At 40.3% G+C, this 26,616-nt stretch overlaps 1 non-coding gene across 1 annotated transcript; it reads right to left on the bottom strand.

The window, feature by feature from the left end:
- Positions 1-1,726: 1,726 nt before the first annotated feature.
- On the bottom strand, positions 1,727-1,830 carry LOC112740061 (small nucleolar RNA R71). The gene has a single exon (XR_003170996.1). It is a non-coding gene; the product is annotated as a small nucleolar RNA R71 (small nucleolar RNA).
- Between the last annotated feature and the right edge of the window lie 24,786 nt (positions 1,831-26,616).

Here is a 26,616-nt window from a genome sequence, read left to right as displayed (position 1 = left end):
TAAACCCCTTTCATTGGGTTAGGGAGCTCTATTGTAATCAATGAATCAATAATAGTTTATCTTCTTCTTCAATCTTTTCTCTTGAATTTTGTTAGAAAGCTTCTCGATCTAATTCCATTGAGTAGTTGTCTTGGGAAAGAAACTGCTCATACTTGGAATCCTTCGGAGCCTTGGGAAAGGAATGGAGGATTCATGCTAGAGAAGCTTTCTCACAGTGAATTGGATTGGGGTTTGGATGGATATTGTGACATGTAATCCTACCAAATTGTGGTTCATGAAATTGTGTGGTATAATCAGTGATCAAGCATCATCTCTTCTTATGAACATTTAAACCAAGGGATTGGGAATTGTTCGTTTTTAGAGAGAATTGGTGAGCCAAGGGATTGGGATCCAATCATATAAGATTGCCAAGCAAAATTCAATGAACGCATTGGTTGAGGAAGAGATAAACATGTTTTGATTCGGAGATCTCAATATCTCCTATAACCCAATGAATTCCCCATTTCTGATCTCCACTTCTCTTTACATTCTGCAACTCAATTCTTGCAATCACCCCCATTCCCTTTTAATTTCAGCAATTTACATTCTGCTCTTTAATTCATGCAATTTAAGATTCAGCCATTTAATTTTCTTGTCATTTACTTTTCCCGCCAATTTTACATTCCGCAATTCTCATCTCAAATCTTGATTCCGCTCAACTAGAACACACTTCTAATCCGAATTGCTCACTCAACCAATCCTTGTGGGATTCGACCTCACTCTATTGTGAGTTTTTACTTGACGATAACCGGTGCACTTGCCGGAAGGAATTTTGCCGATCGTGCAATTTCCTAAATCGTAGCATAAAGAGTTTATGCGCATCAAGTTTATGGCGCCGTTGCCGGGGATTGGTTTCGATTGACAATTCTCAAATTGGAAGCTAACTAGATTGAGCAATTTTCTCTTGCTTTGTTAATTCTGTTCAAGATACTTGTTGAATTTTAATTTTTGCACTCGGTTACATGCTTTCCTTCTTTACGCCTTTAAATTCATGCAACTAACTCACTGACTCACTAACTGTTTGAATTAATTCCTCAATTGATCTAACCATACTCTTCCATTAACCAAGAGTATTTCACTTATTTGTGTTTGAGCTGTGTTCTTGTATGACAGGTAGGAGAGGAGAGACATCAACTCCTCCATATACCGAACCAGAGAGGACCCTTCATATACTTAGAAGGGAAGCAAGAGGGAAGAGAGTAGTGGAGAAGAGGAATCTGAAGGAGAATCTGAGGACAATTTTGAGGAAGCGTTAGATCTCAACATGGATAGAGAAGTTCACAACCATGAGAGAGCTGATGGAAACGATGCCATCCCAGAGAGGAGGGTTCTTAGTTCATACATAAACCCAACCTCTGGGAATTGTGGTAGTAGCATCCAGAAACCACCCATTCAGGCCAACAATTTTGAGCTCAAGCCACAGCTAATATCACTTGTGGAAAATCATTGTTCCTTTGAGGAAGTGCTAATGAAGACCCAAACCAACATCTCACAAAATTCCTGAGAATTTGTGACACTGTGAAGTCCAATAGAGTCCAGGAAGATGCCTATAAACTGCTTTGTTCCCATTTTCACTTAGGGACAAAGCAGCTAAGTGGCTGGAATCATTCCCAAGGGGAGTCTAACAACATGGGATGAGGTGGAAAGCAAGTTCCTGGCACGTTTCTACCCTCCACAAAAGGTCAATAGGCTTCGATCTGAGGTTCAGACTTTTAGACAACAAGATGGTGAAACTCTCTACGAGGCATGGAAGAGATTCAAGGACTTGACAAGGAAATGCCCACCAAACATGTTCCATGATTGGGTGCAATTGCACATCTTCTATGATGGGCTCTCTTATGAATCAAGGAAGGCTGTAGACCATTCATCAGGAGGTTCATTGAACAGGAAAAAGACTGTGGAAGAAGCCATTGAAGTGATCGAGACAGTGGCTGAGAATGAGTACTACTATGCATCAGAAAGGCACAACACTAAGGGAGTCATGGAGCTGAACCATGTTGATACAATTCTAGCCCAAAACAAGGTGTTTGCCAAGCAACTAGCAGAGCTTACCAGGCAATTAGAAACAAAGCAAGTGGCTGCAATACACACACAAGATCAAGAGGAAGTAAGCATTGAAGGAGGTGATTGGGATGAGGCCAACTATGTGGGAAACCAACAAAGGCAATCATATGATCCACACTCCAACACTTACAACCCAGGCTGGAGAAACCACCCAAACTTTGGGTGGGGAAACCAACAAACCCAACCACAAAACCACAAACATTACAACCACAACCAACAAAACAATTCCACATACCAAAACTCCAACCAAAGATCATACCAAGCCACACAAAACACTTACCCCCAATCATCATATCATGGCCAAAATAATCAACATACCCAACCTAATCCGAACCAACAATTTCAAGATCAATTAAACCGGATAGAAGGAATGCTTGCAACCATGAGCCAAGACATAATTGAATTGAAAGCTTTTAAGGAAGAAGTAAATTCTAACTTGCAAAACCAAGGAGCTGCCATCCAGAAGCTAGAAAATCAAATTTTGTATTTGACTAAGCAAGCCCCTGGGACAAGCGGTTCTCATGCTGCCAAGGCTATAGCAAGGGAAGAATGTAAGGCCATAACCCTCAGAAGTGGAAAGAATCTAAAGGAGATCTCAAGGGAAACCACAGAGGATGAAGCAAAGGAAAATGTGAAAGACAAAGAACAAGGACAATCTTTTACACCGTTTGCAACAAAAGAAAAAGAAAAAGAGGTCCTGAAACCTTACACACCAAAAGCACCTTATCCTCAACGTTTGATGAAAAGTGAAAAGGATGGCCAATTCTCCAGGTTCTTGGAGATTTTCAAGAAGCTTCAAATCAACATTCCCTTTGCTGAGGCAATAGAGCAAATGCCACTCTATGCAAAATTCTTAAAAGAATTAATGACCAAGAAGAGAAGCTGGAGAAATGAGGAAATTGTGTTGTTAACTGAAGAATGCAGTGCCATCATTCAGCACAAATTGCCTCAGAAATTGAAGGACCCAGGCAGTTTCCAAATCCCCTGCATCATAGGAGAAGTCATGGTGGAGAAGGCCTTGTGTGACTTAGGGGCCAGCATCAATTTGATGTCGCTAACAATGATGAGAAGAATGAAGATTGAGGAAGCCAAACCAACAAGAATGGCCCTCCAATTGGCAGATCGAACTTTTAAATTCCCTCATGGGATAGTTGAGGATTTGTTGGTGAAAGTGGGAGAATTTATATTTCCTGCTGATTTTGTGGTGTTAGATATGGAGGAAGAAGCCAAAGCTTCAATAATTCTGGGAAGACCCTTCCTAGCTACTGCTGGAGCCATCATAGATGTACAAAAGGGTGAACTCACTCTTAGACTACATGATGAGAAATTGGTGTTTAATGTATTCAAGGCAATGAGCTATCCATCAGAATCACTAAGGGAATGCATGAGGGTTGATGTAGTGGACATTGCAGTACAAGAAACTTTTGAGGAAACAATAAAGGAAGTGGCAGAGGAGGAGTTCACCAAGGATATTGAAGTTAGTGATATCAAGGGTGCTGACACAACCATGCTAAGCATGCCAGAGAAAGTGAAAGAAGAAAAGGAAGCACCAAAACCTGAGCTCAAAGCATTGCCCCCTAATCTCAAGTATGCATACTTGGGTAGTGATGAGAGTCACCCTGTTATCATTAGCTCGGCCTTGAGCCAAGAACAGGAAGAAGAATTGATCAAGGTGCTGCAAACTCATCAAGATGTCATTGGATGGACCCTAGCTGATTTGAAGGGGATAAGTTCATCCATATGCATGCATAAAATCTTGTTAGAAGAGGATGCTAGACCCTCCATTCAAGCTCAGAGAAGATTGAATCCCGTCATGAAAGAAGTGGTACAAAAGGAAGTCAGGAAGTTATGGCAGGCAGGGGTAATCTACCCCATTTCTGATAGCCCATGGGTTAGTCCCATCCATGTAGTTCCCAAGAAAGGTGGCATAACTGTGGTGCCAAATGAGAAGAACGAACTCATACCCACAAGAACCGTTACTGGGTGGAGGATGTGCATAGACTACAGGAAGCTCAATGAAGCCACCAGAAAAGATCATTTCCCACTCCCATTCATGGATCAGATGCTTGAAAGGCTTGCCGGACATGCTTACTATTGCTTCTTGGATGGATATTCAGGCTACAACCAAATAGTAGTTGATCCTAGTGATCAAGAGAAAACATCATTTGTTTGTCCATATGGAGTTTTTGCTTATAGACGCATGCCCTTTGGATTGTGCAATGCACCTGCCACTTTCCAAAGATGCATGCTGTCCATCTTTTCGGACATGATTGAAAAATTTATTGAGGTCTTCATGGACGATTTTTCTGTGTTTGGGGATTCTTTTTCCAGCTGCCTACACCACCTTGCCTTGGTGCTTAAGAGGTGCCAAGAGACTAACCTAGTATTAAACTGGGAAAAGTGTCATTTCATGGTCACAGAAGGAATAGTCCTTGGCCACAAAATCTCTAATAGAGGCATGGAGGTGGACAGAGCTAAGGTGGAAATCATTGAAAAACTACCTCCACCAAGTAATGTCAAGGCAGTTAGGAGCTTTTTGGGACACGCTGGTTTTTACAGAAGGTTTATTAGAGACTTTTCTAAAATAGCCAAACCTTTGAGTAACTTGCTTGTCTCTGATACACCCTTTGTATTTGATAAAAATTGCATGCTAGCCTATGAACTTTTGAAGCAAAAACTTTCCTCTGCACCTATCATTGCCCCACCTGATTGGAACTTACCTTTTGAACTGATGTGTGATGCATCAGACCTTGCTATTGGGGCAGTGTTAGGACAAAGGAAAGACAATTTGGTACATGTGATTTATTATGCCAGTAAAGTCTTGAATGCTAACCAAAGGAATTACACAACCACTGAAAAAGAACTCTTGGCAATAGTCTTTGCATTTGAAAAATTTAGATCTTATCTCATTGGATCTAAAGTCATTGTCTTCACTGATCATTCAGCTTTAAAATATTTACTTGCTAAACAAGAATCTAAACCGAGACTTATTAGATGGGTTCTTTTGTTGCAGGAATTTGACATTGAAATCAAAGACAAGAAAGGTGTAGAGAACAAGGTGGCAGATTATTTATCAAGGATACCATGTGAAGAAGGAAGCACACAAAGCACACATGTAAATGAGTGCTTTCCTGATGAACAACTCATGGTAATTCACAAAGCACCCTGGTTTGCAGACATAGCAAACTTCAAGGCCACTGGGAGTTTACCTTTGGAATTTAACAAACATCAAAGGAAGAAATTGGTAAATGATGCCAAATACTTCATCTGGGACGAACCATACTTGTTCAAAAAATGTTCCGATGGCATACTCAGAAGATGCATATCCGAGGAAGAAGGAAGGGAAGTTTTATGGGACTGCCATGGCTCCACTTATGGAGGGCACTTTGCAGGAGAAAGAACAGCAGCTAAGGTGTTGCAGTGTGGTTTTTATTGGCCCACTATCTTCAAAGATGCAAAAGAATTAGTGAAGCACTGCCATGAATGCCAGAAAGCTGGGAACCTGCCAAGAAGAAATGAAATGCCACAACAATTCATTCTGGAACTTGAATTGTTCGATGTATGGGGGATAGATTTCATGGGACCATTTCCCTCCTCATACTCAAATAATTACATTCTTGTGGCAGTAGACTATGTCTCTAAATGGGTTGAAGCAATAGCAACTCCAACCAATGATAATAAGGTAGTCATGAACTTCCTCAGAAAACACATTTTTTGCCGTTTTGGGGTTCCAAGAGCAATCATCAGTGATGGAGGAAGCCACTTCTGCAACAAACCATTAGAGGCATTGCTCCTAAAATATGGAGTCAAACACAGGGTAGCCACACCATACCATCCACAGACAAGTGGGCAAGCCGAAATATCTAACAGAGAACTCAAAAGAATCCTGGAAAAAACTGTGGGAACTTCAAGGAAGGACTGGTCGATTAAGCTAGATGATGCTCTTTGGGCATACAGGACAGCTTTCAAAACACCAATTGGAATGTCTCCTTACTAACTAGTATATGGAAAAGCTTGCCATCTGCCACTGGAGTTGGAGCACAAGGCATACTGGGCCTTGAAACTTCTGAACTTGGACAACAAAGCCGCTGGAGAAAGAAGGATGTTGCAAATTCAAGAGTTGGAAGAATTCAGAGCGGAAGCTTATGAGAATGCCAAAATTTACAAAGAAAGAGCAAAGAAGAAGCATGACAGCAACATAGCGCCAAGGAAATTTGAAGAAGGGCAAAAAGTATTGCTCTACAATTCTAGGCTGAAGCTATTTCTAGGGAAGCTAAAATCAAGGTGGTCTGGACCATTCCTTGTCACCAAGGTCTCCAATTATGGACAAGTAGAAATCATGGAAGAAAAGTCACAACGAACCTTCATTGTTAACGGTCAAAGACTCAAACATTACTTGGGAGATGTGGAGGAGAAGGACAAAGTTAAATATCACCTCAACTGAGGAAGCTGACCGTCAAGCTAATGACGTTAAAGAAGCGCTTGTTGGGAGGCAACCCAACCTGAGGTAATACCTTGTTGCTATTGCTTTTATTTGTTTTAATAAAAAGGGTGAAGTAGTTTCTGTGCATTGCAAAGAATTAAGTTTGGTGTTTCACACCAAACAATGAATTCATGGATCAATAATTCAAAGGGGAATGTGTGACTCTAAGTTTGGTGTTCCACCATAAAGATAAACTGAACACAACAACCTTTGAATTATATGAAAGGAACAACTATTCTAAGCAGTCACAGAAATGCTTAAAACCCTTAGTAGCAACATCATTCCAAGATAACTCAAGGATTCAAAAGAACAAAGAAGTAAGTGAGAGATTAAGTTTGGTGTTCACACACCAACCTAAGAATCCGATACTTACCCACACATAGTTGAGCTAACCACTCAAGTGCTTGAGAAGCAAGCAACTTCATTACTCTTTGCAGGAAAGGAAACAAGAACCTTAAAGCATGAAGCAACATTTAGGAAGAAGAAGGAGAAATCAAATTGTTTCCTGACAACAAAGAGAAAACAAGGAATTTCATAAGGTGGTATTGTTCCTTGATAATTCTTTAAAAAGGGCAAACAAAAGCATGCGTGTTCTGGTTTAAACTGTAAATGTTGAATCTTTCTGGAATGTGTAGTTTTTTTTTTAGTATGTGTGTTTGTTAATTGCTTTGAATAAAGTGAATGCCTGGATGTTTGGATATGACTTCACCTTCTTAAACATGTGCGTGCCATGCTTGTTCTGTTTCCAAAAATAAAAGAAAAAGTTTGAACAAAAGTAACTTGGCTAAATTAGTAACAAATCAAGTAGAATTAAGTGGTGGTATGCATGCTTGATTGTTTAGTCAGATCATTGGAATTAGAGTGTAGAATTATCATTTTTTATGTAGAAAGTGAAAATTGTCTATGGATCTTGATGAATAAATGTCTTTGGCCATGAAAAAGAAAGAAAAAGAAAAAGAAAAAGCCACGGAAAAAGGCAACCAAAAAGCAAAAAAATTGAGAAAATAAGCTAGGTACCAATGGTTTGAACTTCTGAGACAAATGCCTGTGGTGTTTATGTATTAAGGATATGCTTGGATGAATAGGTTCTGAGGAGTGTTTCAACACTTGGTAACTTGGGTTAACTAACCCGGGATTATCAACCAAAAGTCCATTATCAAGAGCAACCTAAATACAAAACATTTAGTCACACAAAGAGGTGCTGGGCACCAATGTCTCAAGAAGAAATGTGAACTAAAATGCCTAAAGTGGATATGTGTAGTGCACTGATAAGAAAAGGAAAATGCCAAAGGCTTGTGCAACACATGACACTAAGCAAACAAGGAGCAAAGGAGCTCTAAGAAAAAGAAAAAAAAAACAAAGAAGAGAAAAGTGCCAAAGACATAAGAATAACAAGAGGCCATAGCAATGTTTGATGGATGCAATGAAAAAGTGATAATCCTAGCTGATAAGTATGAAAAAGTGATGCTGCAACTTTCTGCATAAAACCCTTCTGATGAACTTCAAATGCTTGCTAATATAGCCAATGTAATTGCTTTCTGTTTCATACTTTCTTCTCAAATAACTCAGGACTTGCTTAGGGACAAGCAAGTATTAAGTTTGGTGTTGTGATGCCAAGGCATCATAGGCTAGTTTCACTAGCATTTTTCTGTTAGTTTTAGTTGTTTTATGCATTTTCTTGAGCTTAAAGTAACCAAAAATGGTTAAATGAAGAACAAAGCAATGAACCATCCAAACAATATGATTTTGATGCAAATTCCATGAGTTTTAGTTATATTACTTAAATGCTATGAATGGAAGATTTCTCATGAAATTTTGCAAGACTTTGATGCAATTGTTTGGATGATTTCAAGGAAGAAGAGGCTAAGCAAGGAAGCAACAAAATCAATAAAGGAAGCTTGAATATCACATGTGGAGTTTAAGTTCCAGTTTAAGCCTAAACTGGAGCTTAAACGCCAAAATCATGAAGGATAAGAAATGCTGGGATTGAAGTTTAACCTCCAGTTTGACCTCAAACTGGAGGTTACATGCCAGAATGAAAAGCCTCACTTAAGGAGCATTCCACGTTTAACCTCCAGTTTGACCTCAAACTGGAGGTTAAACGCCAGAATGAGTATGCCACCCAGGGAGGAGTTCCACGTTTAACCTCCAGTTTGACCTCAAACTGGAGGTTAAACGCCAGAACCAGGAAGAGCACCAGGGAGCCATTCCACGTTTAAGCTCCAGTTTGACCTCAAACTGGAGCTTAAACGTGTTCGACAGCTTTTCTCCTCCAGGGTTGCTCTCTCCATTTCCACGTTTAACCTCCAGTTTGACCTCAAACTGGAGGTTAAACGTGTTCGACACCTCCAGGGCTACCATTCTAAGCTTCCACGTTTAACCTCCAGTTTGACCTTAAACTGGAGGTTAAACGTGTTCGACCTCCAGTATGCCTCCACCCTTTTCCACGTTTAACCTCCAGTTTGACCTCAAACTGGAGGTTAAACGTGTTCGACACCTCCAGGGCTACCATTCTAAGCTTCCACGTTTAACCTCCAGTTTGACCTCAAACTGGAGGTTAAACGTGTTCGACTACATGACTCTCCAGGGCTACCTTCTTCCATTTCCACGTTTAAGCTTCAGTTTAACCTTAAACTGAAGCTTAAACGTGCTTCTACAAAAGGCCTCACTGGAAGTGTCTGGCGTTTAAGCTGCAGTTTAAGCTTAAACTACAACTTAAACGCCACTCTTGGAAAAGGTTTCTGGGCCAAAAATATTGTGATTTAAGTTAGTCTTTGAGCACAAATACTAACTTAAACTTACTTTGGTATGAAACCCAATTGAATATCATGGTTTATGGGATTGGGCCTGAAGGATTGATGAGTTTGAAATCTCAATTTATTGAGTCATGTGTCATTATTTGATTATCACTAAGTGGCTCAATAAATGTTACAGGATTTGGATCAACAACCTCATCAAGATTATGGATCATAAACCCAAGGCAAAAGGAAAGCAAGGAGAGGCCTCAAAGCCCAAGAAGCACAACTGAAGCTCAATATAGAAAGTGTATAAATAGGATAGAAGTTAAGTTAGAGGGGGACTTTTACTTTCACTTTTAGCTAGTTTTCCTTTTCTTTGTAATTGAATTCAGAGCTATGATTCACTAAACCCCCTTTCATTGGGTTAGGGAGCTCTATTGTAATTCAATGAATCAATAATAGTTTATCTTCTTCTTCAATCTTTTCTCTTGAATTTTGTTAGAAAGCTTCTCGATCTAATTCCATTGAGTAGTTGTCTTGGGAAAGAAACTGCTCATACTTGGAATCCTTCGGAGCCTTGGGAAAGGAATGGAGGATTCATGCTAGAGAAGCTTTCTCACAGTGAATTGGATTGGGGTTTGGATGGATATTGTGACATGTAATCCTACCAAATTGTGGTTCATGAAATTGTGTGGTATAATCAGTGATCAAGCATCATCTCTTCTTATGAACATTTAAACCAAGGGATTGGGAATTTGTTCGTTTTTAGAGAGAATTGGTGAGCCAAGGGATTGGGATCCAATCATATAAGATTGCCAAGCAAAATTCAATGAACGCATTGGTTGAGGAAGAGATAAACATGTTTTGATTCGGAGATCTCAATATCTCCTATAACCCAATGAATTCCCCATTTCTGATCTCCACTTTCTCTTTACATTCTGCAACTCAATTCTTGCAATCACCCCCATTCCCTTTTAATTTCAGCAATTTACATTCTGCTCTTTAATTCATGCAATTTAAGATTCAGCCATTTAATTTTCTTGTCATTTACTTTTCCCGCCAATTTTACATTCCGCAATTCTCATCTCAAATCTTGATTCCGCTCAACTAGAACACACTTCTAATCCGAATTGCTCACTCAACCAATCCTTGTGGGATTCGACCTCACTCTATTGTGAGTTTTTACTTGACGATAACCGGTGCACTTGCCGGAAGGAATTTCGCCGATCGTGCAATTTCCTAAATCGTAGCATAAAGAGTTTATGCGCATCAAAAACAAAGAAAATGCTTGATCTAGACTTCTCACCCACTTAATCATTGTTGATCTAAATCAATCCCCGGCAACGGCGCCAAAAACTTGATGAGATATTTTGGAGGAAAACGAATCTTCTTCCAAAACACCACAAATCTAACCGGCAAGTGCACCGGGTCGCATCAAGTAATAAAAACTCACGGGAGTGAGGTCGATCCCACAGGGATTGATGGATCAAGCAACTTTAGTGGGTGATTAGTTTAGTCAAGCTAACATTGAGTGATTTGAGTGACAATTGAAGCCAACAGAATGTAAATGACAAGGAAAATTAAAGTGCAGAAAGTAAATTGCATTGAAACTTAAAGAGCAAGAAATGTAAATTGCAAGAATCTTAAATTGCAAGAAATGTAAATTGCATGAAATTAAAAGGGAGTGGGTGCTGGAAATTAAAAGAAAGCAGTAGATCAAGTAATTGGAAAGTTAAATTGCAAGAAGAATAAAGGAAATTAGGTAATGGGATTCATGAAATCAAACACGGAAGTGTAAATGACAATCAAACAGAGAAGCAAAAGATGCAGCAGGTTCAACAGATTTGGAAAATCACTTTAAAATCAAAACAGAGAGCAACTTGGCTCAATTGCAAAATCTAAATGAGAGGTTGAAGATCTCAGGGGTTGGATGAGACTAGAGACCAAGTCTAGATCTCAATTCCTTCCTTGATCCAACAGAGAATAATTGCAGAAGAAAATAGAGAAGAAAGCAGTAAAGAGAGTTTTGATTCAAATCACAATTCACTGAAATTATGCTGACAAGTAAACAGAGAGAATTCTCAAGGTGAGATTGAAACAGAATTTCTTCAATTCTCAACCCAAGATTCAAAAACAAAGAAAAGAAAATTTAAAGAGAACTCTTGAATCCTCGTGCCCTTCTGGAGCCAGCCTCTCCACAACTATGAAAATGATGCCTTATATAGGCTTTACAAAATGGAAATGAAATTAAAAATAAATTACAATTAAATGAAATTCCTATTTTATCTATTTCTTGTGCCTTTGAGTGATGATCATTTGGGCCCTTGCTCTTGATGGAATTGGGTTGATAAAGGCCTTGGTTGATTGCTCTTGGAGTTTGAAGAAGAACCAAAGTGAACCAATTGAACCGGGTTTGAGGTTAGCCAAAGTTGGACCTAAAGTTTGAGCCAAAGTTAGGGGTCTAACTTTGGCCCCAACTTTTCATAGCAGCAAGCCAAATCCTTCTGGTATGGACGTTGGTGCCAACGTTAGGGGTCTAACTTTGACCCTAACGTTGGCACCCCTTATGCACATTTATGGCGCCAACTTTGTCCTCTTGTCATGTTGCCAATTTTATGCCCAATATAGACTATCATATATGGTTGGAAAGCTCTGAATGTCAGCTTTCTAACCCACTTGGAATCACTTCAGTGGGACATCTACAACTCAAGTTATGATCATTTGAGGAGGGCATGGTCGCTGGCTTTGGTGTGCAGCGCTTGAGGTAACGTTAGCCTCAAACGTTGGCGAAAATGCCAGTTCTGGAGGCTCAAATGTATTGTCCACCCCATACTATTATACATTGTTGGAAAGCCCTGGATGTCTACTTTCCAATGCCGTTGGGAGCACATCAATTGGAGCTCTACAGCTCGAGTTATACTCCATCGAAGGTGCAGAGGTCAAGTGGCCTCACTGCAGGTTGCCACCATGTTCATTTATGCACATTGCTGGGCAGTTTTCTCCCTCAATTTTAGTGTCCACCATGCAGTGCCATATATGCTTGGAAAGCTCTTGATTCCTACTTTCCAATGCTTCTTGAATCACCTCATTTGGAGCTCTGTAGCTCAAGTTATTCTTGTTGGAAGTATACCCCTTCAAGCTGTTGTGGTGTGTGGCGCCAACGTTAGCCTCCAAGTTAGGGGGCTAACGTTGGCGCAAACGTTGGCCCTTCTCCCTTTGTAATTCATGTGCCAACGTTAGCCTCCAAGTTAGGGGGCTAACGTTGGCGCAAACGTTGGTGCCCAGGGGAGATCTTCTCAAGTTCCAACGTTAGCCTCCAAGTTAGGGGGCTAACGTTGGGGCTAACTTTTGCTCCTCTTCCTTGAATATACATGTGCCAACGTTAGCCTCCAAGTTAGGGGGCTAACGTTGGGGCTAACTTCATGCTTCCTGGTTCAATTTCACTTGTTCCATTGTCCTCTCTTCACTCCTAGCCATTCCTCTTTGCTTCAACCTTTCTCCAAGCTTTCTTCACCTATCATTAATCAACCAAACTTATCAAAGCTATGCTCAAAATCATGAGATATTCATTCTTTCATAATATGCAACAAATATAGCACAAAACCTCATGAAATAGCATGAATTCATACATGGTTGATTAAATCAAAGGAAACATGAAAATCTACCCAATTGGCTTGCTTATGGCTCAAGAAAGTGCATAATTCAATTGAAAACAAAAGAAAAAGGCTAGTTAAAATAGGCTAAGATGACTTGTCATCACGTACGCGCACAGCACGCGTACGCGTCCATGGGGTGATTCGCAGGTGCGCGCAAGCGCCAGGTGCGCGCGCGCGTCCATGGGCGAGTTCAACTTCTTTGACTTTTCATGATTTCTCCACTTTTCATGCTTTCCTCTTCACTCCTTTGATCCATTCCTAGCCTTTTCAATCTGAAATCACTAACAAACATATCAAGGCATCTAGTGGAATCAAAGGGAGATTAAAACCATCAAATTAAGGGTCTAAAAGCATGTTTTCACATCTAAGCACAAATAAGGAGACAATCACAAAACCATGCTATTTCATTGAATAAATGTGGGTAAAAGGTGATAAAATCTCTTAAAATCAATACAGGATAAACCGTCAAAACGGGGTTTATCAACGCACACGTTTTAAAAATCCTCTTGGGCGTGCGCACGCACACCCCTGTGCATACGCACATGCCCTGTTTTATAACTTTAACTTTATTTTTAAACTATTTCACTTTTCCAACAAGATTGTATACTTTTATGACACCATTCTAAGACTCTTGGGCTTAATATATGGCATTAAAATATGGGAAAGGTCTTAGGAGATTTGAGTTGATATTATTTTGAAAATTTAGAGAACGGAGGCTTAGGTTTCTGTTGTACTGAGGATGGGTCTGGTGAAATGAGAAGGGAAAAGATATCTGAATTACGAAATTGACAAATTGATGAGTTTGGAATGGAAATGTGAATTGACAGTAGTTGAGATGAGTCGAGGACTCGGAATGGAAATGTGAATTGACAGTGGTTGAGATGAGTCGAGGACTCGGAATGGAAATGTTGGATCCATGATATACTGAAAATGTTTTTGAAAACCACTAAACTACTATTTTATACTGAGATTGTTGAGACGCTATGTGCCCGACAGGGACGATGGTTAATCCCGCCTGTCGAGGTAGTGGCGGCGGCGTAAAGATGGTGGTTAATCCCGCTTACGTTGAGATGTGAGGTTTGTGACAAGAGTATCCAGCTCGCATCCCTTCGAATCAATAGAGTGTGTAGGCACAAAATCCTGGCTGGTGATCCGAGAACCATATCTCGGGGGTTCCCAATGATGATTTCGAAGGGCGATATCTCCATGGAGATGTGTTGGGTTGGCAATTGAACCGACAATGTGATATCACAGCCAATAGGACAGGAATTCATCATGTGCATTTTCTATCTATTTATATGCTTTGCCTACTTGTAATCGCTTGCATATTTGTATAACATGTCTAATTGCCTATTTGAATTACTTGATAAATATGCCTATACTTGTGTATTACTTGCATTGCAATTAACTGTGTTTTCTACTAGGATAGAGGAAGTTCGGAAGGCGGTGGTGATGGGATCGCATGGAGGATAGGTTGGTGAAGGCTGTGGGAAAGTGAAGAACAGTTAGACTAGAAAATCCTATAAGTTATATTACCCTTTTAATATGTTAAGGATTAAATTATGTTAAGGTTTTGTATATTGATGCGAGCGGAAATCAGCCAATTAAGAATTTATAATATAAGAACAGCGTTGCAAGTATAGTTCTTAACTAACAAAAATCTGCTTATCAATTTAGAAGGGTTGTCACAAAATTAGAATAAAGATATTGAGAGTAAAAATCCCAGGTCGTCTCCCAACGAGTTGACAAAATGGTGCTATTTTATCAGTTATAAATTTTTCAAGAAATTTTGAGAGTTGAATAACAGAAAATAAATAATTGTAAATTAAAGCAATGAAAATTAAAAGAGATTTATATATTCAAAATAAAAAGCCTTGACCGGGAGAAGATTAACTAGAAGTTCTATCCTTGTTGGAATTCTCTCAAGTGTAGTATCAAGAGGTTGTTGTTTTCACTTAGTTAACCCTTACTAAATAAAGGAAAGTCAAGTGATTGAGCTGACTCTTATTCACAAGTCCTAATCCTCTTCCTTGGGAAGGATTAGCGTTAGTGCCTAGAGAGTTAGCCAACAACTTCCAATTTAACTAATCACTTGAGCATTCTAACTCAAGAGTCTCCTTTTAATCAACCCCCAAGTCAAGTTGGGAGTCTACTCCATTGACATGAATATAATGCTCACAGAAATATAAGAAGAAGACATGATAAATTAAATAAAATAGGACTTAAAAATTAATTAAAAGTAAAAATAGATCTTTGCATTAATAAATCCCAAAATGCAACATCCTTATCTGAACAGGGTTAATAAGTAATCAAAAGAGTAAAGGAATAAGAAAGCAAACTAGAATAATGAAACTTCAACGGAGGTAGTGACTCTTCTCAATATCGAAAGCAAAAGCATAAAACTCTAAAACTATGAATGTAAAGGAAACCTAGAGGAAGAGTAATTTCTCTTTAAGATTCAAAACTAAAACTAAAAACTATCCGAATGAGAATGTGTATTGAGTCTCTGCTTGTCTCCTGGCTCTAGTCTGTGTTTCTGGGCTAAAAACTGGGTCCAAACTCGGCCCAAAATTTCCCCCAGCATTTTCTGTGATTTCTGCAGGTAGCACATTTCACGCGTACGCATCAGTCACGCGTACGCGTCGCTGATCATTTTCGCGTGTCACGCGTACGCGTCAAGCACGTGCACGCGTCGCCGTACAGACTCCGATTCACGCGCACGCGTGAGCCATGCATGTGCGTCGCTCCTCGCTAGTTGTCTCCTTTATTTCTTGTGCTCCTTTCATTTTTGCAATCTTCCTTTCCATCCTTTAAGCCATTCCTGCCCTATAAAGTCTGAAAATACTTAACGCACAGATCACGGCATTGAATGGTATAAAGGGGAATTAAAAATACATAATTTAAAGGCTTAGGAAGCAATATTTCAATTATAGAATAAAACTAGAAGGAACTGTAAAATCATGCAATCTGTATGTATAAGTGTACAAAGGATTGAAAAAAACCACTCAAATCAGCACAAGATAAACCATAAAATAGTGGTTTTTCAATCTCCCCACAGTTAAACATTAGGATGTCCTCATGCTAAGCTCAAGGAGATAGAAAGAATGAATGGGGAAAAGTAAGAATCATGAGATGCAACCTATGAATGCAACTATATACTATGATGATTCTGTCTACTTGGTTAAAAGCAAATAAGTCCTCCAAGACAACCATAAATCAGATTCCACTAATTTAAATCACACAATAAGAGACAAGTAAGCTTGTAAGAAGATAGCTCATGAAAGTAGGGAACATAGAATTAAGCATTGAACCCTTACTGGTAGTGTATATCACTTTAATCGCTCAAGTGTCTAGTGTTAATTCACTCTACTCTTCTCTAGTCATGCTTTCTAAAACTTGTTCTTTATCTAACCAATCAACAAATATTTAGTATACCAATGCAAACATCATGAGGTATTTTCAAGGTCGTAATGGGGCTAAGGTAAGGGTGAGGATATATGTATGGCCAAATGAGCTAAAATATGAATCTTTAACTAACCTAAGCTCTTACCTAACACACACACATACTCTATGTAATTCCATTTCATGCCTAGCTACCCAAAATGCTGTGAAGGTCGACTTGTGAGTGCTCGAAAAGACAAAGTGGGACATAATTTGTGCCCACACGCGAGCCTCCAAGGTGAGTGACTGGGCTGAGATGCTCTTGGGTTTTGAACGATGCCGCTCGTAGATCCACTTGCTGCCAGGTTAGGCTATAACTCCAAGTACGCTATTCCAGTCGAACTGATACATCTGTCGCTTACGAGATGCTTCTTGATATGCGTCCCATCCCTCAGGACTAGGTGGAAGGTCCAATGCTATCTGTATGGCACTCTCGAAGACAGGGATTTGCTACTGACGGACGAAGTCAGTCTATAAAGTAGGCGAGTAGAAGTTTGAGTAGAAGTCAACTACTCAGGATAAGTTGGCCTCTCGCGGCTGCTTCCTCAAAAATCCCACTGTCTCCTCTCAATTTGAGGCTCCACAAAATCAACAAAGTGTGTCGGGACAATGAGTAGATGCTCATTGTTGTAGTTCCTCTCAGCCAGGATGGGGAACATCTGTTCGCAATAACGGTTAGCAAACCGTGTGGAGTCTCGGGCGGGAAAGGCTTTCTTTGATTCATCAACCTTAATGATCCTCTTCACCCGCTTTGTTGGCGACTTGACACTGGTAGATAGAAGTGCCTTTGTCAATGTTCTCTTGGTTTCTCTCCTAGCCAGTGGCTTGTCAGTGGCCTTCTCTTTTCCTTTCTTGGTACCCATGCCTAAGGAAGAAGAAAAAGGAGGAATGTGAAATATAGATAACCAAAACCAGAAGGGAGAAAATTCCAAGTGATAATGAATGCCAAAGGAAAGATGTTAGCTCAAATACATGGTAGCTACAACATGTAGGTAAGACATCAATTAAGATCAATAAGGCAATTCATAATTAAATAGATGCAAGACGTGAAAGCATGCAAGGAATAGGCATGAGAAGAATAACTTAAGCATCAAAGATTAAATGTGCCAATATAGAGAGTATTTGTATGATTACAATTGTGAATGATAATCCCAAATACATGTGGAGTGCAAGGGTTGTGAAAAAGAGGCATTCAAGTAAAAGAGTAAAACAAAATAGAGTTCAAGATGCCATAAGGACTTTTTCACAAACACTTGGTGAGCAAGATAAAGTAATAATATAATCCAAATGTATATGGAAGCTAAATTAAAATATCAATTGTCAAATTACTCCTCATAATATCCACAAGCTTCAATATAGTAAGGTAGTACCCAAATAAAATTCCAATACCAACTTAAGAATGCAAGAAAAAGAAAAGAAAAAGAAACCATAGATAATCAAGCTAAAGGAAAGATAGAGAAAAAAGAAACATAAATAAATGCAACAATGAAAGAGTAGATGGGAGGAAGAAAAGAACCTTGATGAAGAAGATGAAGAAGGAAAGAAGAAACTGGTAGAAAGTAAGAAAGAATAAGGAAGAAGAAAGAAAGAAGGAAGAAATAATTAGAATTGAAAAGAATTAGGATTGGGGGAGAGGAGATTTGAAATCAGGCGCTGAAGTGGATAAATTGTGCGTCGCATGCGACGCGTACGCGTGCATCACGCGTACGCATGGATCGTGCTATTTTCAAGCGACGCGTACACGTGATATGGGTTGTGCGATTGGCGCGAAGGCAGCCTCGCGCGTGTACAACTCTCTGTTTGATTTGCATATGTGCCAAAATTGTATACGACGCGTGCGCGTCAGAGACGCGCACGCGTGGATGGCTATGATGGGAAAAAAATGCGTACGCGTGAGGGACGCGTACGCATGATAGGGCTTGTGCTCCCAGCAGAGTTCCAGCCCCACACCATATAACTCTCTGGCCATACACCCATTTACGCCGATTGCAGGGTCACGCGTACACGTGGGGATGCGTACGCGTGGACTGGTGAAAACGCAAGCGACGCGTACGCGTGGTCTTGCTTGTGCCTAAGGCACGCTACCAGCCCTGCTCCCGCGCAACTCTCTGGTCAATTCTTCCTTGTTTCGCACACATATGACGCGTACGCGTCATTGACGCTTGTGCATCGTGTGATTTTTTTTATGCAGTATGCAAATTGCAGAATGCATATGAATATGCAGAATTTATGAATGACTATTATGAATAACAAAATAAAATAAAACTAGTAATAGAAAAGGAACAATCATACCATAGTGGGTTGTCTCCCACCTAGCACTTTGCTTTTACGTCCTTAAGTTGGACGGTCTACAAGCTCAATCTGCTTCTGTTGGGGGGTCCTCCAAGAGAAAGACCTCTATCTCTTTGTTTTTCTTCATCTTCTCACCATGATATAGCTTTAAGCGATGTCCATTGACCTTGATGAATTTGGAACTTGAAGGATGACTCAGATCGAAGACTCCATATGGTTCTGCCTTCTCTACTCTGTAGGGGCCTTTCCATCTGGATCTCAGCTTTTTTGGCATAAGTCTCAGTCTTGAGTTGTAAAGGAGAACTAGCTCCCCAGGTCTGAACTCTCTTCTCTTGATATGCTTGTCATGCATAGCCTTCACCTTCTCTTTGTATAATCTAGAGTTGTCATAAGCTTCGAGTCGAAGGGTCTCCAGTTCTGCTAGTTGCAGCTTCCTTTCAGCACCATCTTTCTCAAATCCCATATTGTATTCCCTTACAGCCCAGAAAGCCTTGTGTTCTACCTCCACTGGGAGGTGACAAGCCTTTCCGTACACTAAGTGGAAGGGACTCATCCCAATGGGTGTCTTGTACGCTGTTCGATATGCCCAAAGCACATCAACAAGTCTGGTGCTCCAGTCCTTCCTATGAGGCTTGACTATCTTCTCCAGTATGCGTTTGATCTCTCTGTTAGACACCTCGGCTTGCCCATTGGTCTGAGGATGGTAGGCTGTTGCTACTTTGTGAACAATCCCATGCTTCTTCAGTAGTCCCGCTAATCTCCTGTTACAAAAGTGAGTGCCTTGATCACTCACGATTGCTCGTGGTGACCCAAAGCGACAAATAATATGGTTTCTAACAAAAGAGACAACAGTGTTAGCATCATTAGTACGGGTAGAAATTACTTCCACCCATTTAGAAATATAATCTACGACTAACAGTATATATAAGAAACCAGCAGAGTTTGGGAATGGACCCATGAGGTCAATGCCCCAAACGTCAAAAATTTCACAAAATAGCATAAGTTGTTGGGGCATCTCATCTCTCTTACCAAACCTTTGGCATGGGACAAGATTTACAGAAGGTAGTAGCATCCTTAAAAAGAGTAGGCCACCAGAATCCATAGTCTAAAATTTTTCTAGCTGTTATTTGAGGGCCAAAATGTCCACCACTCTCAGAAGAGTGGCAGGCCGCTATGATGGACTGGAATTCTGATTGAGGCACACACCTTCTAATTATCTGGTCAGCACCATACCTCCATAAATATGGGTCATCCCATATATAATATTTGGACTCGCTTTTCAGCTTGTCCCTTTGATGCTTAGTAAAATTAGGAGGGAAAGTATGACTAACTAGATAATTAGCTATAGGAGCATACCAAGGGACTACTTCAGATATTGCGTGCAAGCTGTCAAATGGAAAAGCATCGTTGATAGGAGTGGAGTCATCCTTGATGTGCTCAAGGTGACTCAAGTGGTCTGCCACTAAATTCTGGGAACTACTCCTATCCTCAATTTCTAAATCAAATTCTTGCAGCAACAATATCCAATGTATCAACCTCGGTTTGGACTCTTTTTTAGCTAATAAATATTTTGAGCTGCATGGTCTAAGTACACTACCACCTTAGTACCAAGTAAATAGGCTCGGAATTTATCCAGAGCAAAAATAATAGCCAGAAGCACTTTTTTAGTAGTAGTATAATTAGACTGAGTAGCGTCTAAGGTCTTAGAAGCATAAGCTATTACAAAAGGATCCTTACCTTCGCGCTGAGCCAGCGGCGCTCCTACTGCATGGTTGGAGGCATCACACAAAATCTCAAAAGGCTGGCTCCAGTCTGGTCCTCTCACAATCGGAGCTTGAGTCAAGGCGATCTTTAGCTTATCAAATGCATTCATGCAGTCCTCACTCAGCTCGAACTCAACATCCTTCTGCAGCAGTCTGGATAAAGGCAATGCTACCTTACTGAAGTCCTTGATGAATCTGCGGTAGAAACCTGCATGGCCAAGAAACGAACGGACTTCCCTTACGGAGGAGGGGTAAGGCAAACTAGAAATCACATCTACCTTTGCTGGATCTACAGAAATACCAGTATTAGAAACAACATGTCCTAGTACAATACCTTGTTTTACCATAAAGTGACATTTTTCAAAATTTAATACAAGGTTTGAACTAACACACCTGTCTAATACTCTAGCTAAACTATCCAAGCAAAGGCTAAATGAATCACCATAAATGCTAAAATCATCCATGAAAACTTCCATACAGCTCTCAATAAGATCAGAGGAAATACTCATCATGCACCTTTGGAAAGTAGCCGGTGCATTACACAAGCCAAAAGACATCCTTTTGTATGCATACGTTCCAAAGGGACATGTAAAAGTAGTCTTTTCCTGATCCTCAGGAGCTATATGAATTTGAAAATAGCCTGTATAACCATCTAAAAAACAGTAATATGATTTACCTGACAGGCGATCAAGCATCTGATCAATAAATGGCAAGGGGCAATGATCCTTGCGAGTAACTTGGTTGAGGCACCTATAATTAATGCAAACTCTCCAAGCATTCTGCACTCTAGTTGTCAAGGGCTCTCCATGCTCATTCTTCACTGTTGTGACTCCCGACTTCTTAGGCACCACTTGTACTGGACTGACCCATTCATTATTTGAGATGGGGTAGATGATATCAGCTTCAAGCAGTCTGGTCTCTTCCTTCTTGACAACTTCTAAGATGGTGGGGTTCAGTCTTCTCTGAGATTGATGGACAGGCCTTGCTTCCTCTTCTTAAACTATTCTGTGCTCACAAACTTGAGGGCTGATGCCAACTATATCCGCCAAGCTCCACCCAATTGCTTTCTTGTGTCTTCTCAGCACACTAAGCAGCTGCTCCTCCTGTTGAGAAGTGAGTTCCTTTGCAATGATAACTGGGAGCTTCTGATGATCCTCAAGGTAAGCATACTTGAGGTGGGGTGGAAGGGGCTTTAACTCCAACTTCTGTTCATGGCTAGGCACTTGATCATCTGGAAGGTGATGGTGGCAAGGTATCTTCAGTAAGCTCAGGGGATGTCCCCACACTTGCCTCTTGCTCCATGTACTTCTCTTCTACTTACTCCTGGTGAACTGCAACTACAGTCTCATCAATGATGTCACACTGGAAGATGGAATGATCTTCATCCAAGTTGAAGCTCACTACTCTGCCATCTATCTCAAATGAGTAAGTTCTTGAGAATGCATCCAACTTGAAGCTTTTGCGTCCCTTGGTGCTCCATTTTAAATATTTCTACCATTTTAGGGTCTAGTTCTATCTGCTTTCTGGGCTTCCTAGCAAGGTGTGGAAATGGAATAGGAATGATGCCACTTGCAACTTCTGGGTCCCTTGGTGCTCCATTCCTCGGTTGAGCTGCTTCTTCATCAACCATGTCTTGTACTACATCTTCTTCATCAGCATCTTCTACCTCCACAGTACTTTCAACTGGAGTGTCTTCTTTTAAGCTTGGCTCCGCATGAGTCCTCTCTGGTAGTGTAGTCCCAGACCTCAAAGGAATGGCATTGATTCCTCCTTTGGGTTTGGGTAAAGGCTGAGATGGAAGTGTACTGGAGCTTGCAGGTTGAGTGTTGGAGGTACTCGACGATCCCATCTGGGAGACGAGACTTTGTATAGCAGAGGTCAGACCGGTAAGTGTTCTTTCCATGGTCTGTTGTCTTTGTGCAAGAGAGTGAAGTAACTCGTCATTGGTAGAGGAAGATGGGTAAGTGACTTGAGGGCCCTGTTGTTGCTTGTTTTGAGATCCCTGGGCTTGTCTATGGTGAGGTGCCCGGTAAGGATGGTTTTGGTTTTACTGAGACGGGTTCTGCTGATTGTTGTTGTTGTTCCACCTCTGATTTTCACCATTATCTCTGCCTCCTTGGTTGTAGTTGTCCCTCCAACTTTGGTTAGAATTATCTCTCCACCCTTGGTTGGAGTTATCTTGCCAACCTTGGTTGTAATTACTGCCTTGTTGATAGTATCCTTGATTCGGGCGGTCATAGAAGTTGTGGGTAGCTACCAAGGTGTTGTCTTCTTATTGGAGCTGTGGGCATTCATCAGTGTAATGAGTATTGCATGCACATATTCCGCAAATTTTCTGAGGGGCCAACTGTTGATACTGTTGTTGTGGGGGAGGGTGAGGTTGTTGTTGATTCAGGTATATCTGCTTCAGTAGGTTGGTCATCTCACATAGAGTCTGTATGAGAGCAGTAGTCTCACTGCTAGAGGAAACCTCTGCAACAGCCTTGGGAAGGTTGTTCCTGTGCCTAGCATTCCGAGTGGACTCAGCCAGGTCGCTAATCAGTTGCCACGCTTCATCCATGGTCTTGTACTTTTTCAGAGAACCATTACTCGCACCATCCAATGTAGTCTTATCCTGAGGCTTCATGCCTTGTGTGAAGTAGCTGATCAACACCAACCTGTCCATCATGTGATGGGGGCATACGTCCAGAAGATTCCTGAAGCGCTCCCAATACTCATAAAGGGTCTCTGACTCGCCTTGGATAATGTAGGAAATCTCATTCCTCAGTCTATTTGTAACTTCAGCTGGAAAGTATTTTTCCAAGAATTCTCTCCTGAGCGTATCCCATTTAGTAACAACTACTTTAGGTTGAGTGTAGTACCACTTCCTCGCCTTTCCCTCAAGAGAAAACGGGAAGGCGGTTAGCAGAATAGAAGTCTCATTTACACCATGATGCCTAACAGTAGAATAGGCTGTCTGAAAATATCTGAGGTGCTTAATAGGCTCCTGAGTAGGTAAGCCATGAAACTTAGGCATTAAGTTGATAGCGCAGTCTTTAGTTCAAAATCTGTAGCCAGATTTGGGTGACGCACTTGATACAGTTGCAGTGTAAAGTCTGGAGCTCCTGCTTCCTGGAGAGTAATCCTTCTGCGCTCTGCCATGTTACCTGCACGTTAATCAACAGAATCAGTAGTAGAGGAACTTGTTTCTTCCTTGAATGCCACTTCAGATTTGCCTGCAGAAGAGACTAGTGAATTGGTAGTAACCACTTCACCACCCTCAGAGGCTAACCGACGCCGAGCTCGCCTAATACGTGAAATAGTTCTTTTAATTTCAGGATCAAACGCGGCTAAGCTCGGATCAGGTAGTGAACGCGTCATTCAATGAAAGAAACATACAGCTCATGGTAATAAAATAAAATAAAAAATATGCAAAAATTAAAAATATGTACACCAACTAATAATTTAGCACGCTATTGCAACTCCCCGGCAACCGAGCCAAAAATTGATGCGAGCATAAATCAGCCAATTAAGAATTTATAATATAAGAATAGGGTTACTTGTACAGTTCTTAACCAACAATAATCTGCTTATCAATTTAGAAGGGTTGTCACAAAATTAGAATAAAGATACTGGGAGTAGAAATCCCAGGTCGTCTCCCAACGAGTTGACAAAAGGGTGCTATTTTATCAGTTAGGAATTTTTCGAGAAATTTTGAGAGTTGAATAACATAAAATAAATAATTGTAAATTAAAGCAATGAAAATTAAAAGAAATTTATATATTCAAAATAAAAAGCCTTGACCGGGGGAAGATTTATTGGAAGTTCTATCCTTGTTGGAATTCTCTCAAGTGTAGTATCAAGAGGTTGTTGTTTTCACTTAGTTAACCCTTACTAAATAAAGGAAAGTCAAGTGATTGAGCTGACTCTTATTCACAAGTCCTAATCCTCTCCCTTGGGAAGGATTAGCGTTAGTGCCTAGAGAGTTAGCCAACAACTTCCAATTTAACTAATCACTTGAGCATTTCAACTCAAGGGTTTCCTTTTAATCAACCCCCAAGTCAAGTTGGGAGTCTACTCCATTGACATGAATATAACGCTCACAGAAATATAAGAAGTAGACATGATAAATTAAATAAAATAGGAATTAAAAGTTAATTAAAAGTAAAAAAAGATCTTTGCACTAATAAATCCCAAAATGCAACATCCTTATCTGAACAGGGTTAATAAGTAATCCAAAGAGTAAAGGAATAAGAAAGCAAACTAGAATAATGAAACTTCAATGGAGGTAGTGACTCTTCTCAATATCTAAAGCAAAAGCATAAAACTCTAAAACTATGAATGTAAAGGAAACCTAGAGGAAGAGTAATTTCTCTTTAAGATTCAAAACTAAAACTAAAAACTATCCGAATGAGAATGTGTGTTGAGGCTCTACTTGTCCCCTGGCTCTAGTCTGTGTTTCTGGGCTGAAAACTGGGTCCAAACTCGGCCCAAAATCGTCCCTAGTGTTTTCTGTGATTTCTACAGGTAGCGCATTTCACGCGTACGTGTTAGTCACGCATACGCGTTGTTGATCATTTTTGCATGTCACGCGTATGCGTCAAGCACGCGCACGCGTCGCCGTACAGACTCTGATTCACGCGCATGCATGAGCCATGCGTGCGCGTCGCTCCTCACTGGTTGTCTCCTTTATTTTTTGTGCTCCTTCAATTTTTACAAGCTTCGTTTCCATCCTTTAAGCCATTCCTACCCTATAAAGCCTGAAAATACTTAACGCAGAGATCACGGCATCAAATGGTATAAAGGGAAATTAAAAATACATAATTTAAAGGCTTAGGAAGCAAGATTTCAATTATGGAACAAAACTAGGAAGGAATTTTAAAATCATGCAATCTGTATGAATAAGTGTATAAAGGATTGATAAAAACCACTCAAATCAGCACAAGATAAACCATAAAATAGTGGTTTATCATATATGCTTTACTATTTTTAGTTATGCCTTAAGATTGTATCTTGTGATGGATATGAAGTCTAGGATTGCCTTTGGCATCCCGGAGTCTTATATCTTATATCACTGGGCACTGTTACCATACTGAGAACCTCCGGTTCTCATACCATATCTCTATTGTGTTTTTCACATGTAGGTCGCAACCCACCTCAGTGAGTTGTTTGGATGGTGACAGAAGCGGAGGATCATGTTACTTTTTGGAGTCCTTTTGATTATTCTGTTTATACATCTCTCACTTTTGTATTTTGTTTTTACCTAGAGGCTTTTATTGAGAGAGAAAAACTTGTATAAGCTATTTTTTTAAACTTCAGATTCTATTTTGTCTGTATATATGGCTAGCCAGCTTAAACTCCGCGAGCTGTGGCTAGATTCTTACGATATTAAACTCTTATCTTTTGTTATGTTATATCTATGTCTTGTGCTTTAAGTTAGTAGCTCTGTTAGTATGTTTTGCACTTTTCAAATCCTAATTTTGAGCTATATCCTTCATCAGGCTTCTAGATTATATTAATCCTTTCTATATATTATATGTATGAGCTTAGAACTGTCGTAACCTTTGATTAACCTTCGCTTTACGACGCGAGGTAAGGCTTAGGGTAATTAGGGCGTTACAAGTGGGGTAGGTAAAGATGCTGTGGGACCCACTGGTCCTGAGAAGCTAGGAAATTCAGATTCCCTGGCCTTTGTATGGGCGTTTGAATGCCCAGGGTCTGCCTCTGGCTGGCATTTAACGCTAGCAAGTCTACCATTTTGGGTGTTGAACACCCAGCCAGTGTTCCCTGGTTGGCATTCACCGCCAGCAAGACACTCTATCCAGAGTGTTCTCTTTTCATTGCTGAACCTTTTTGTCTCTGTTCTGACTGCTTCACATGATCATGAACCTAAAGAAATAACTTAAAGAAAAATAAACTTAAGAAATTAGAGGAAATAAAAATAACTAAATAAGGTTGGGTTGCCTCCCAACAAGCGCTTCTTTAATGTCACTAGCTTGATGGTTAGCTCCTTATGGAGATTGATATGGGCTCAGAATTTTTCCCTTTACAGTGAACTTTCCACATGCTCTAGAGATAAGACACGACTCACTGTATATGGTATGACTGGTTTCTTGGTGAAGACAACTCTCATGCCAAGTGAGAGGCCTTCAGTGGGGACT

The sequence above is a fragment of the Arachis hypogaea genome, chromosome 13 (assembly GCF_003086295.3).
Source record: "Arachis hypogaea cultivar Tifrunner chromosome 13, arahy.Tifrunner.gnm2.J5K5, whole genome shotgun sequence".
Lineage (NCBI taxonomy): Eukaryota > Viridiplantae > Streptophyta > Magnoliopsida > Fabales > Fabaceae > Arachis > Arachis hypogaea.
Note: the sequence above shows the minus strand (reverse complement) of the source record. Positions and strands in the feature narration are given on the sequence as shown.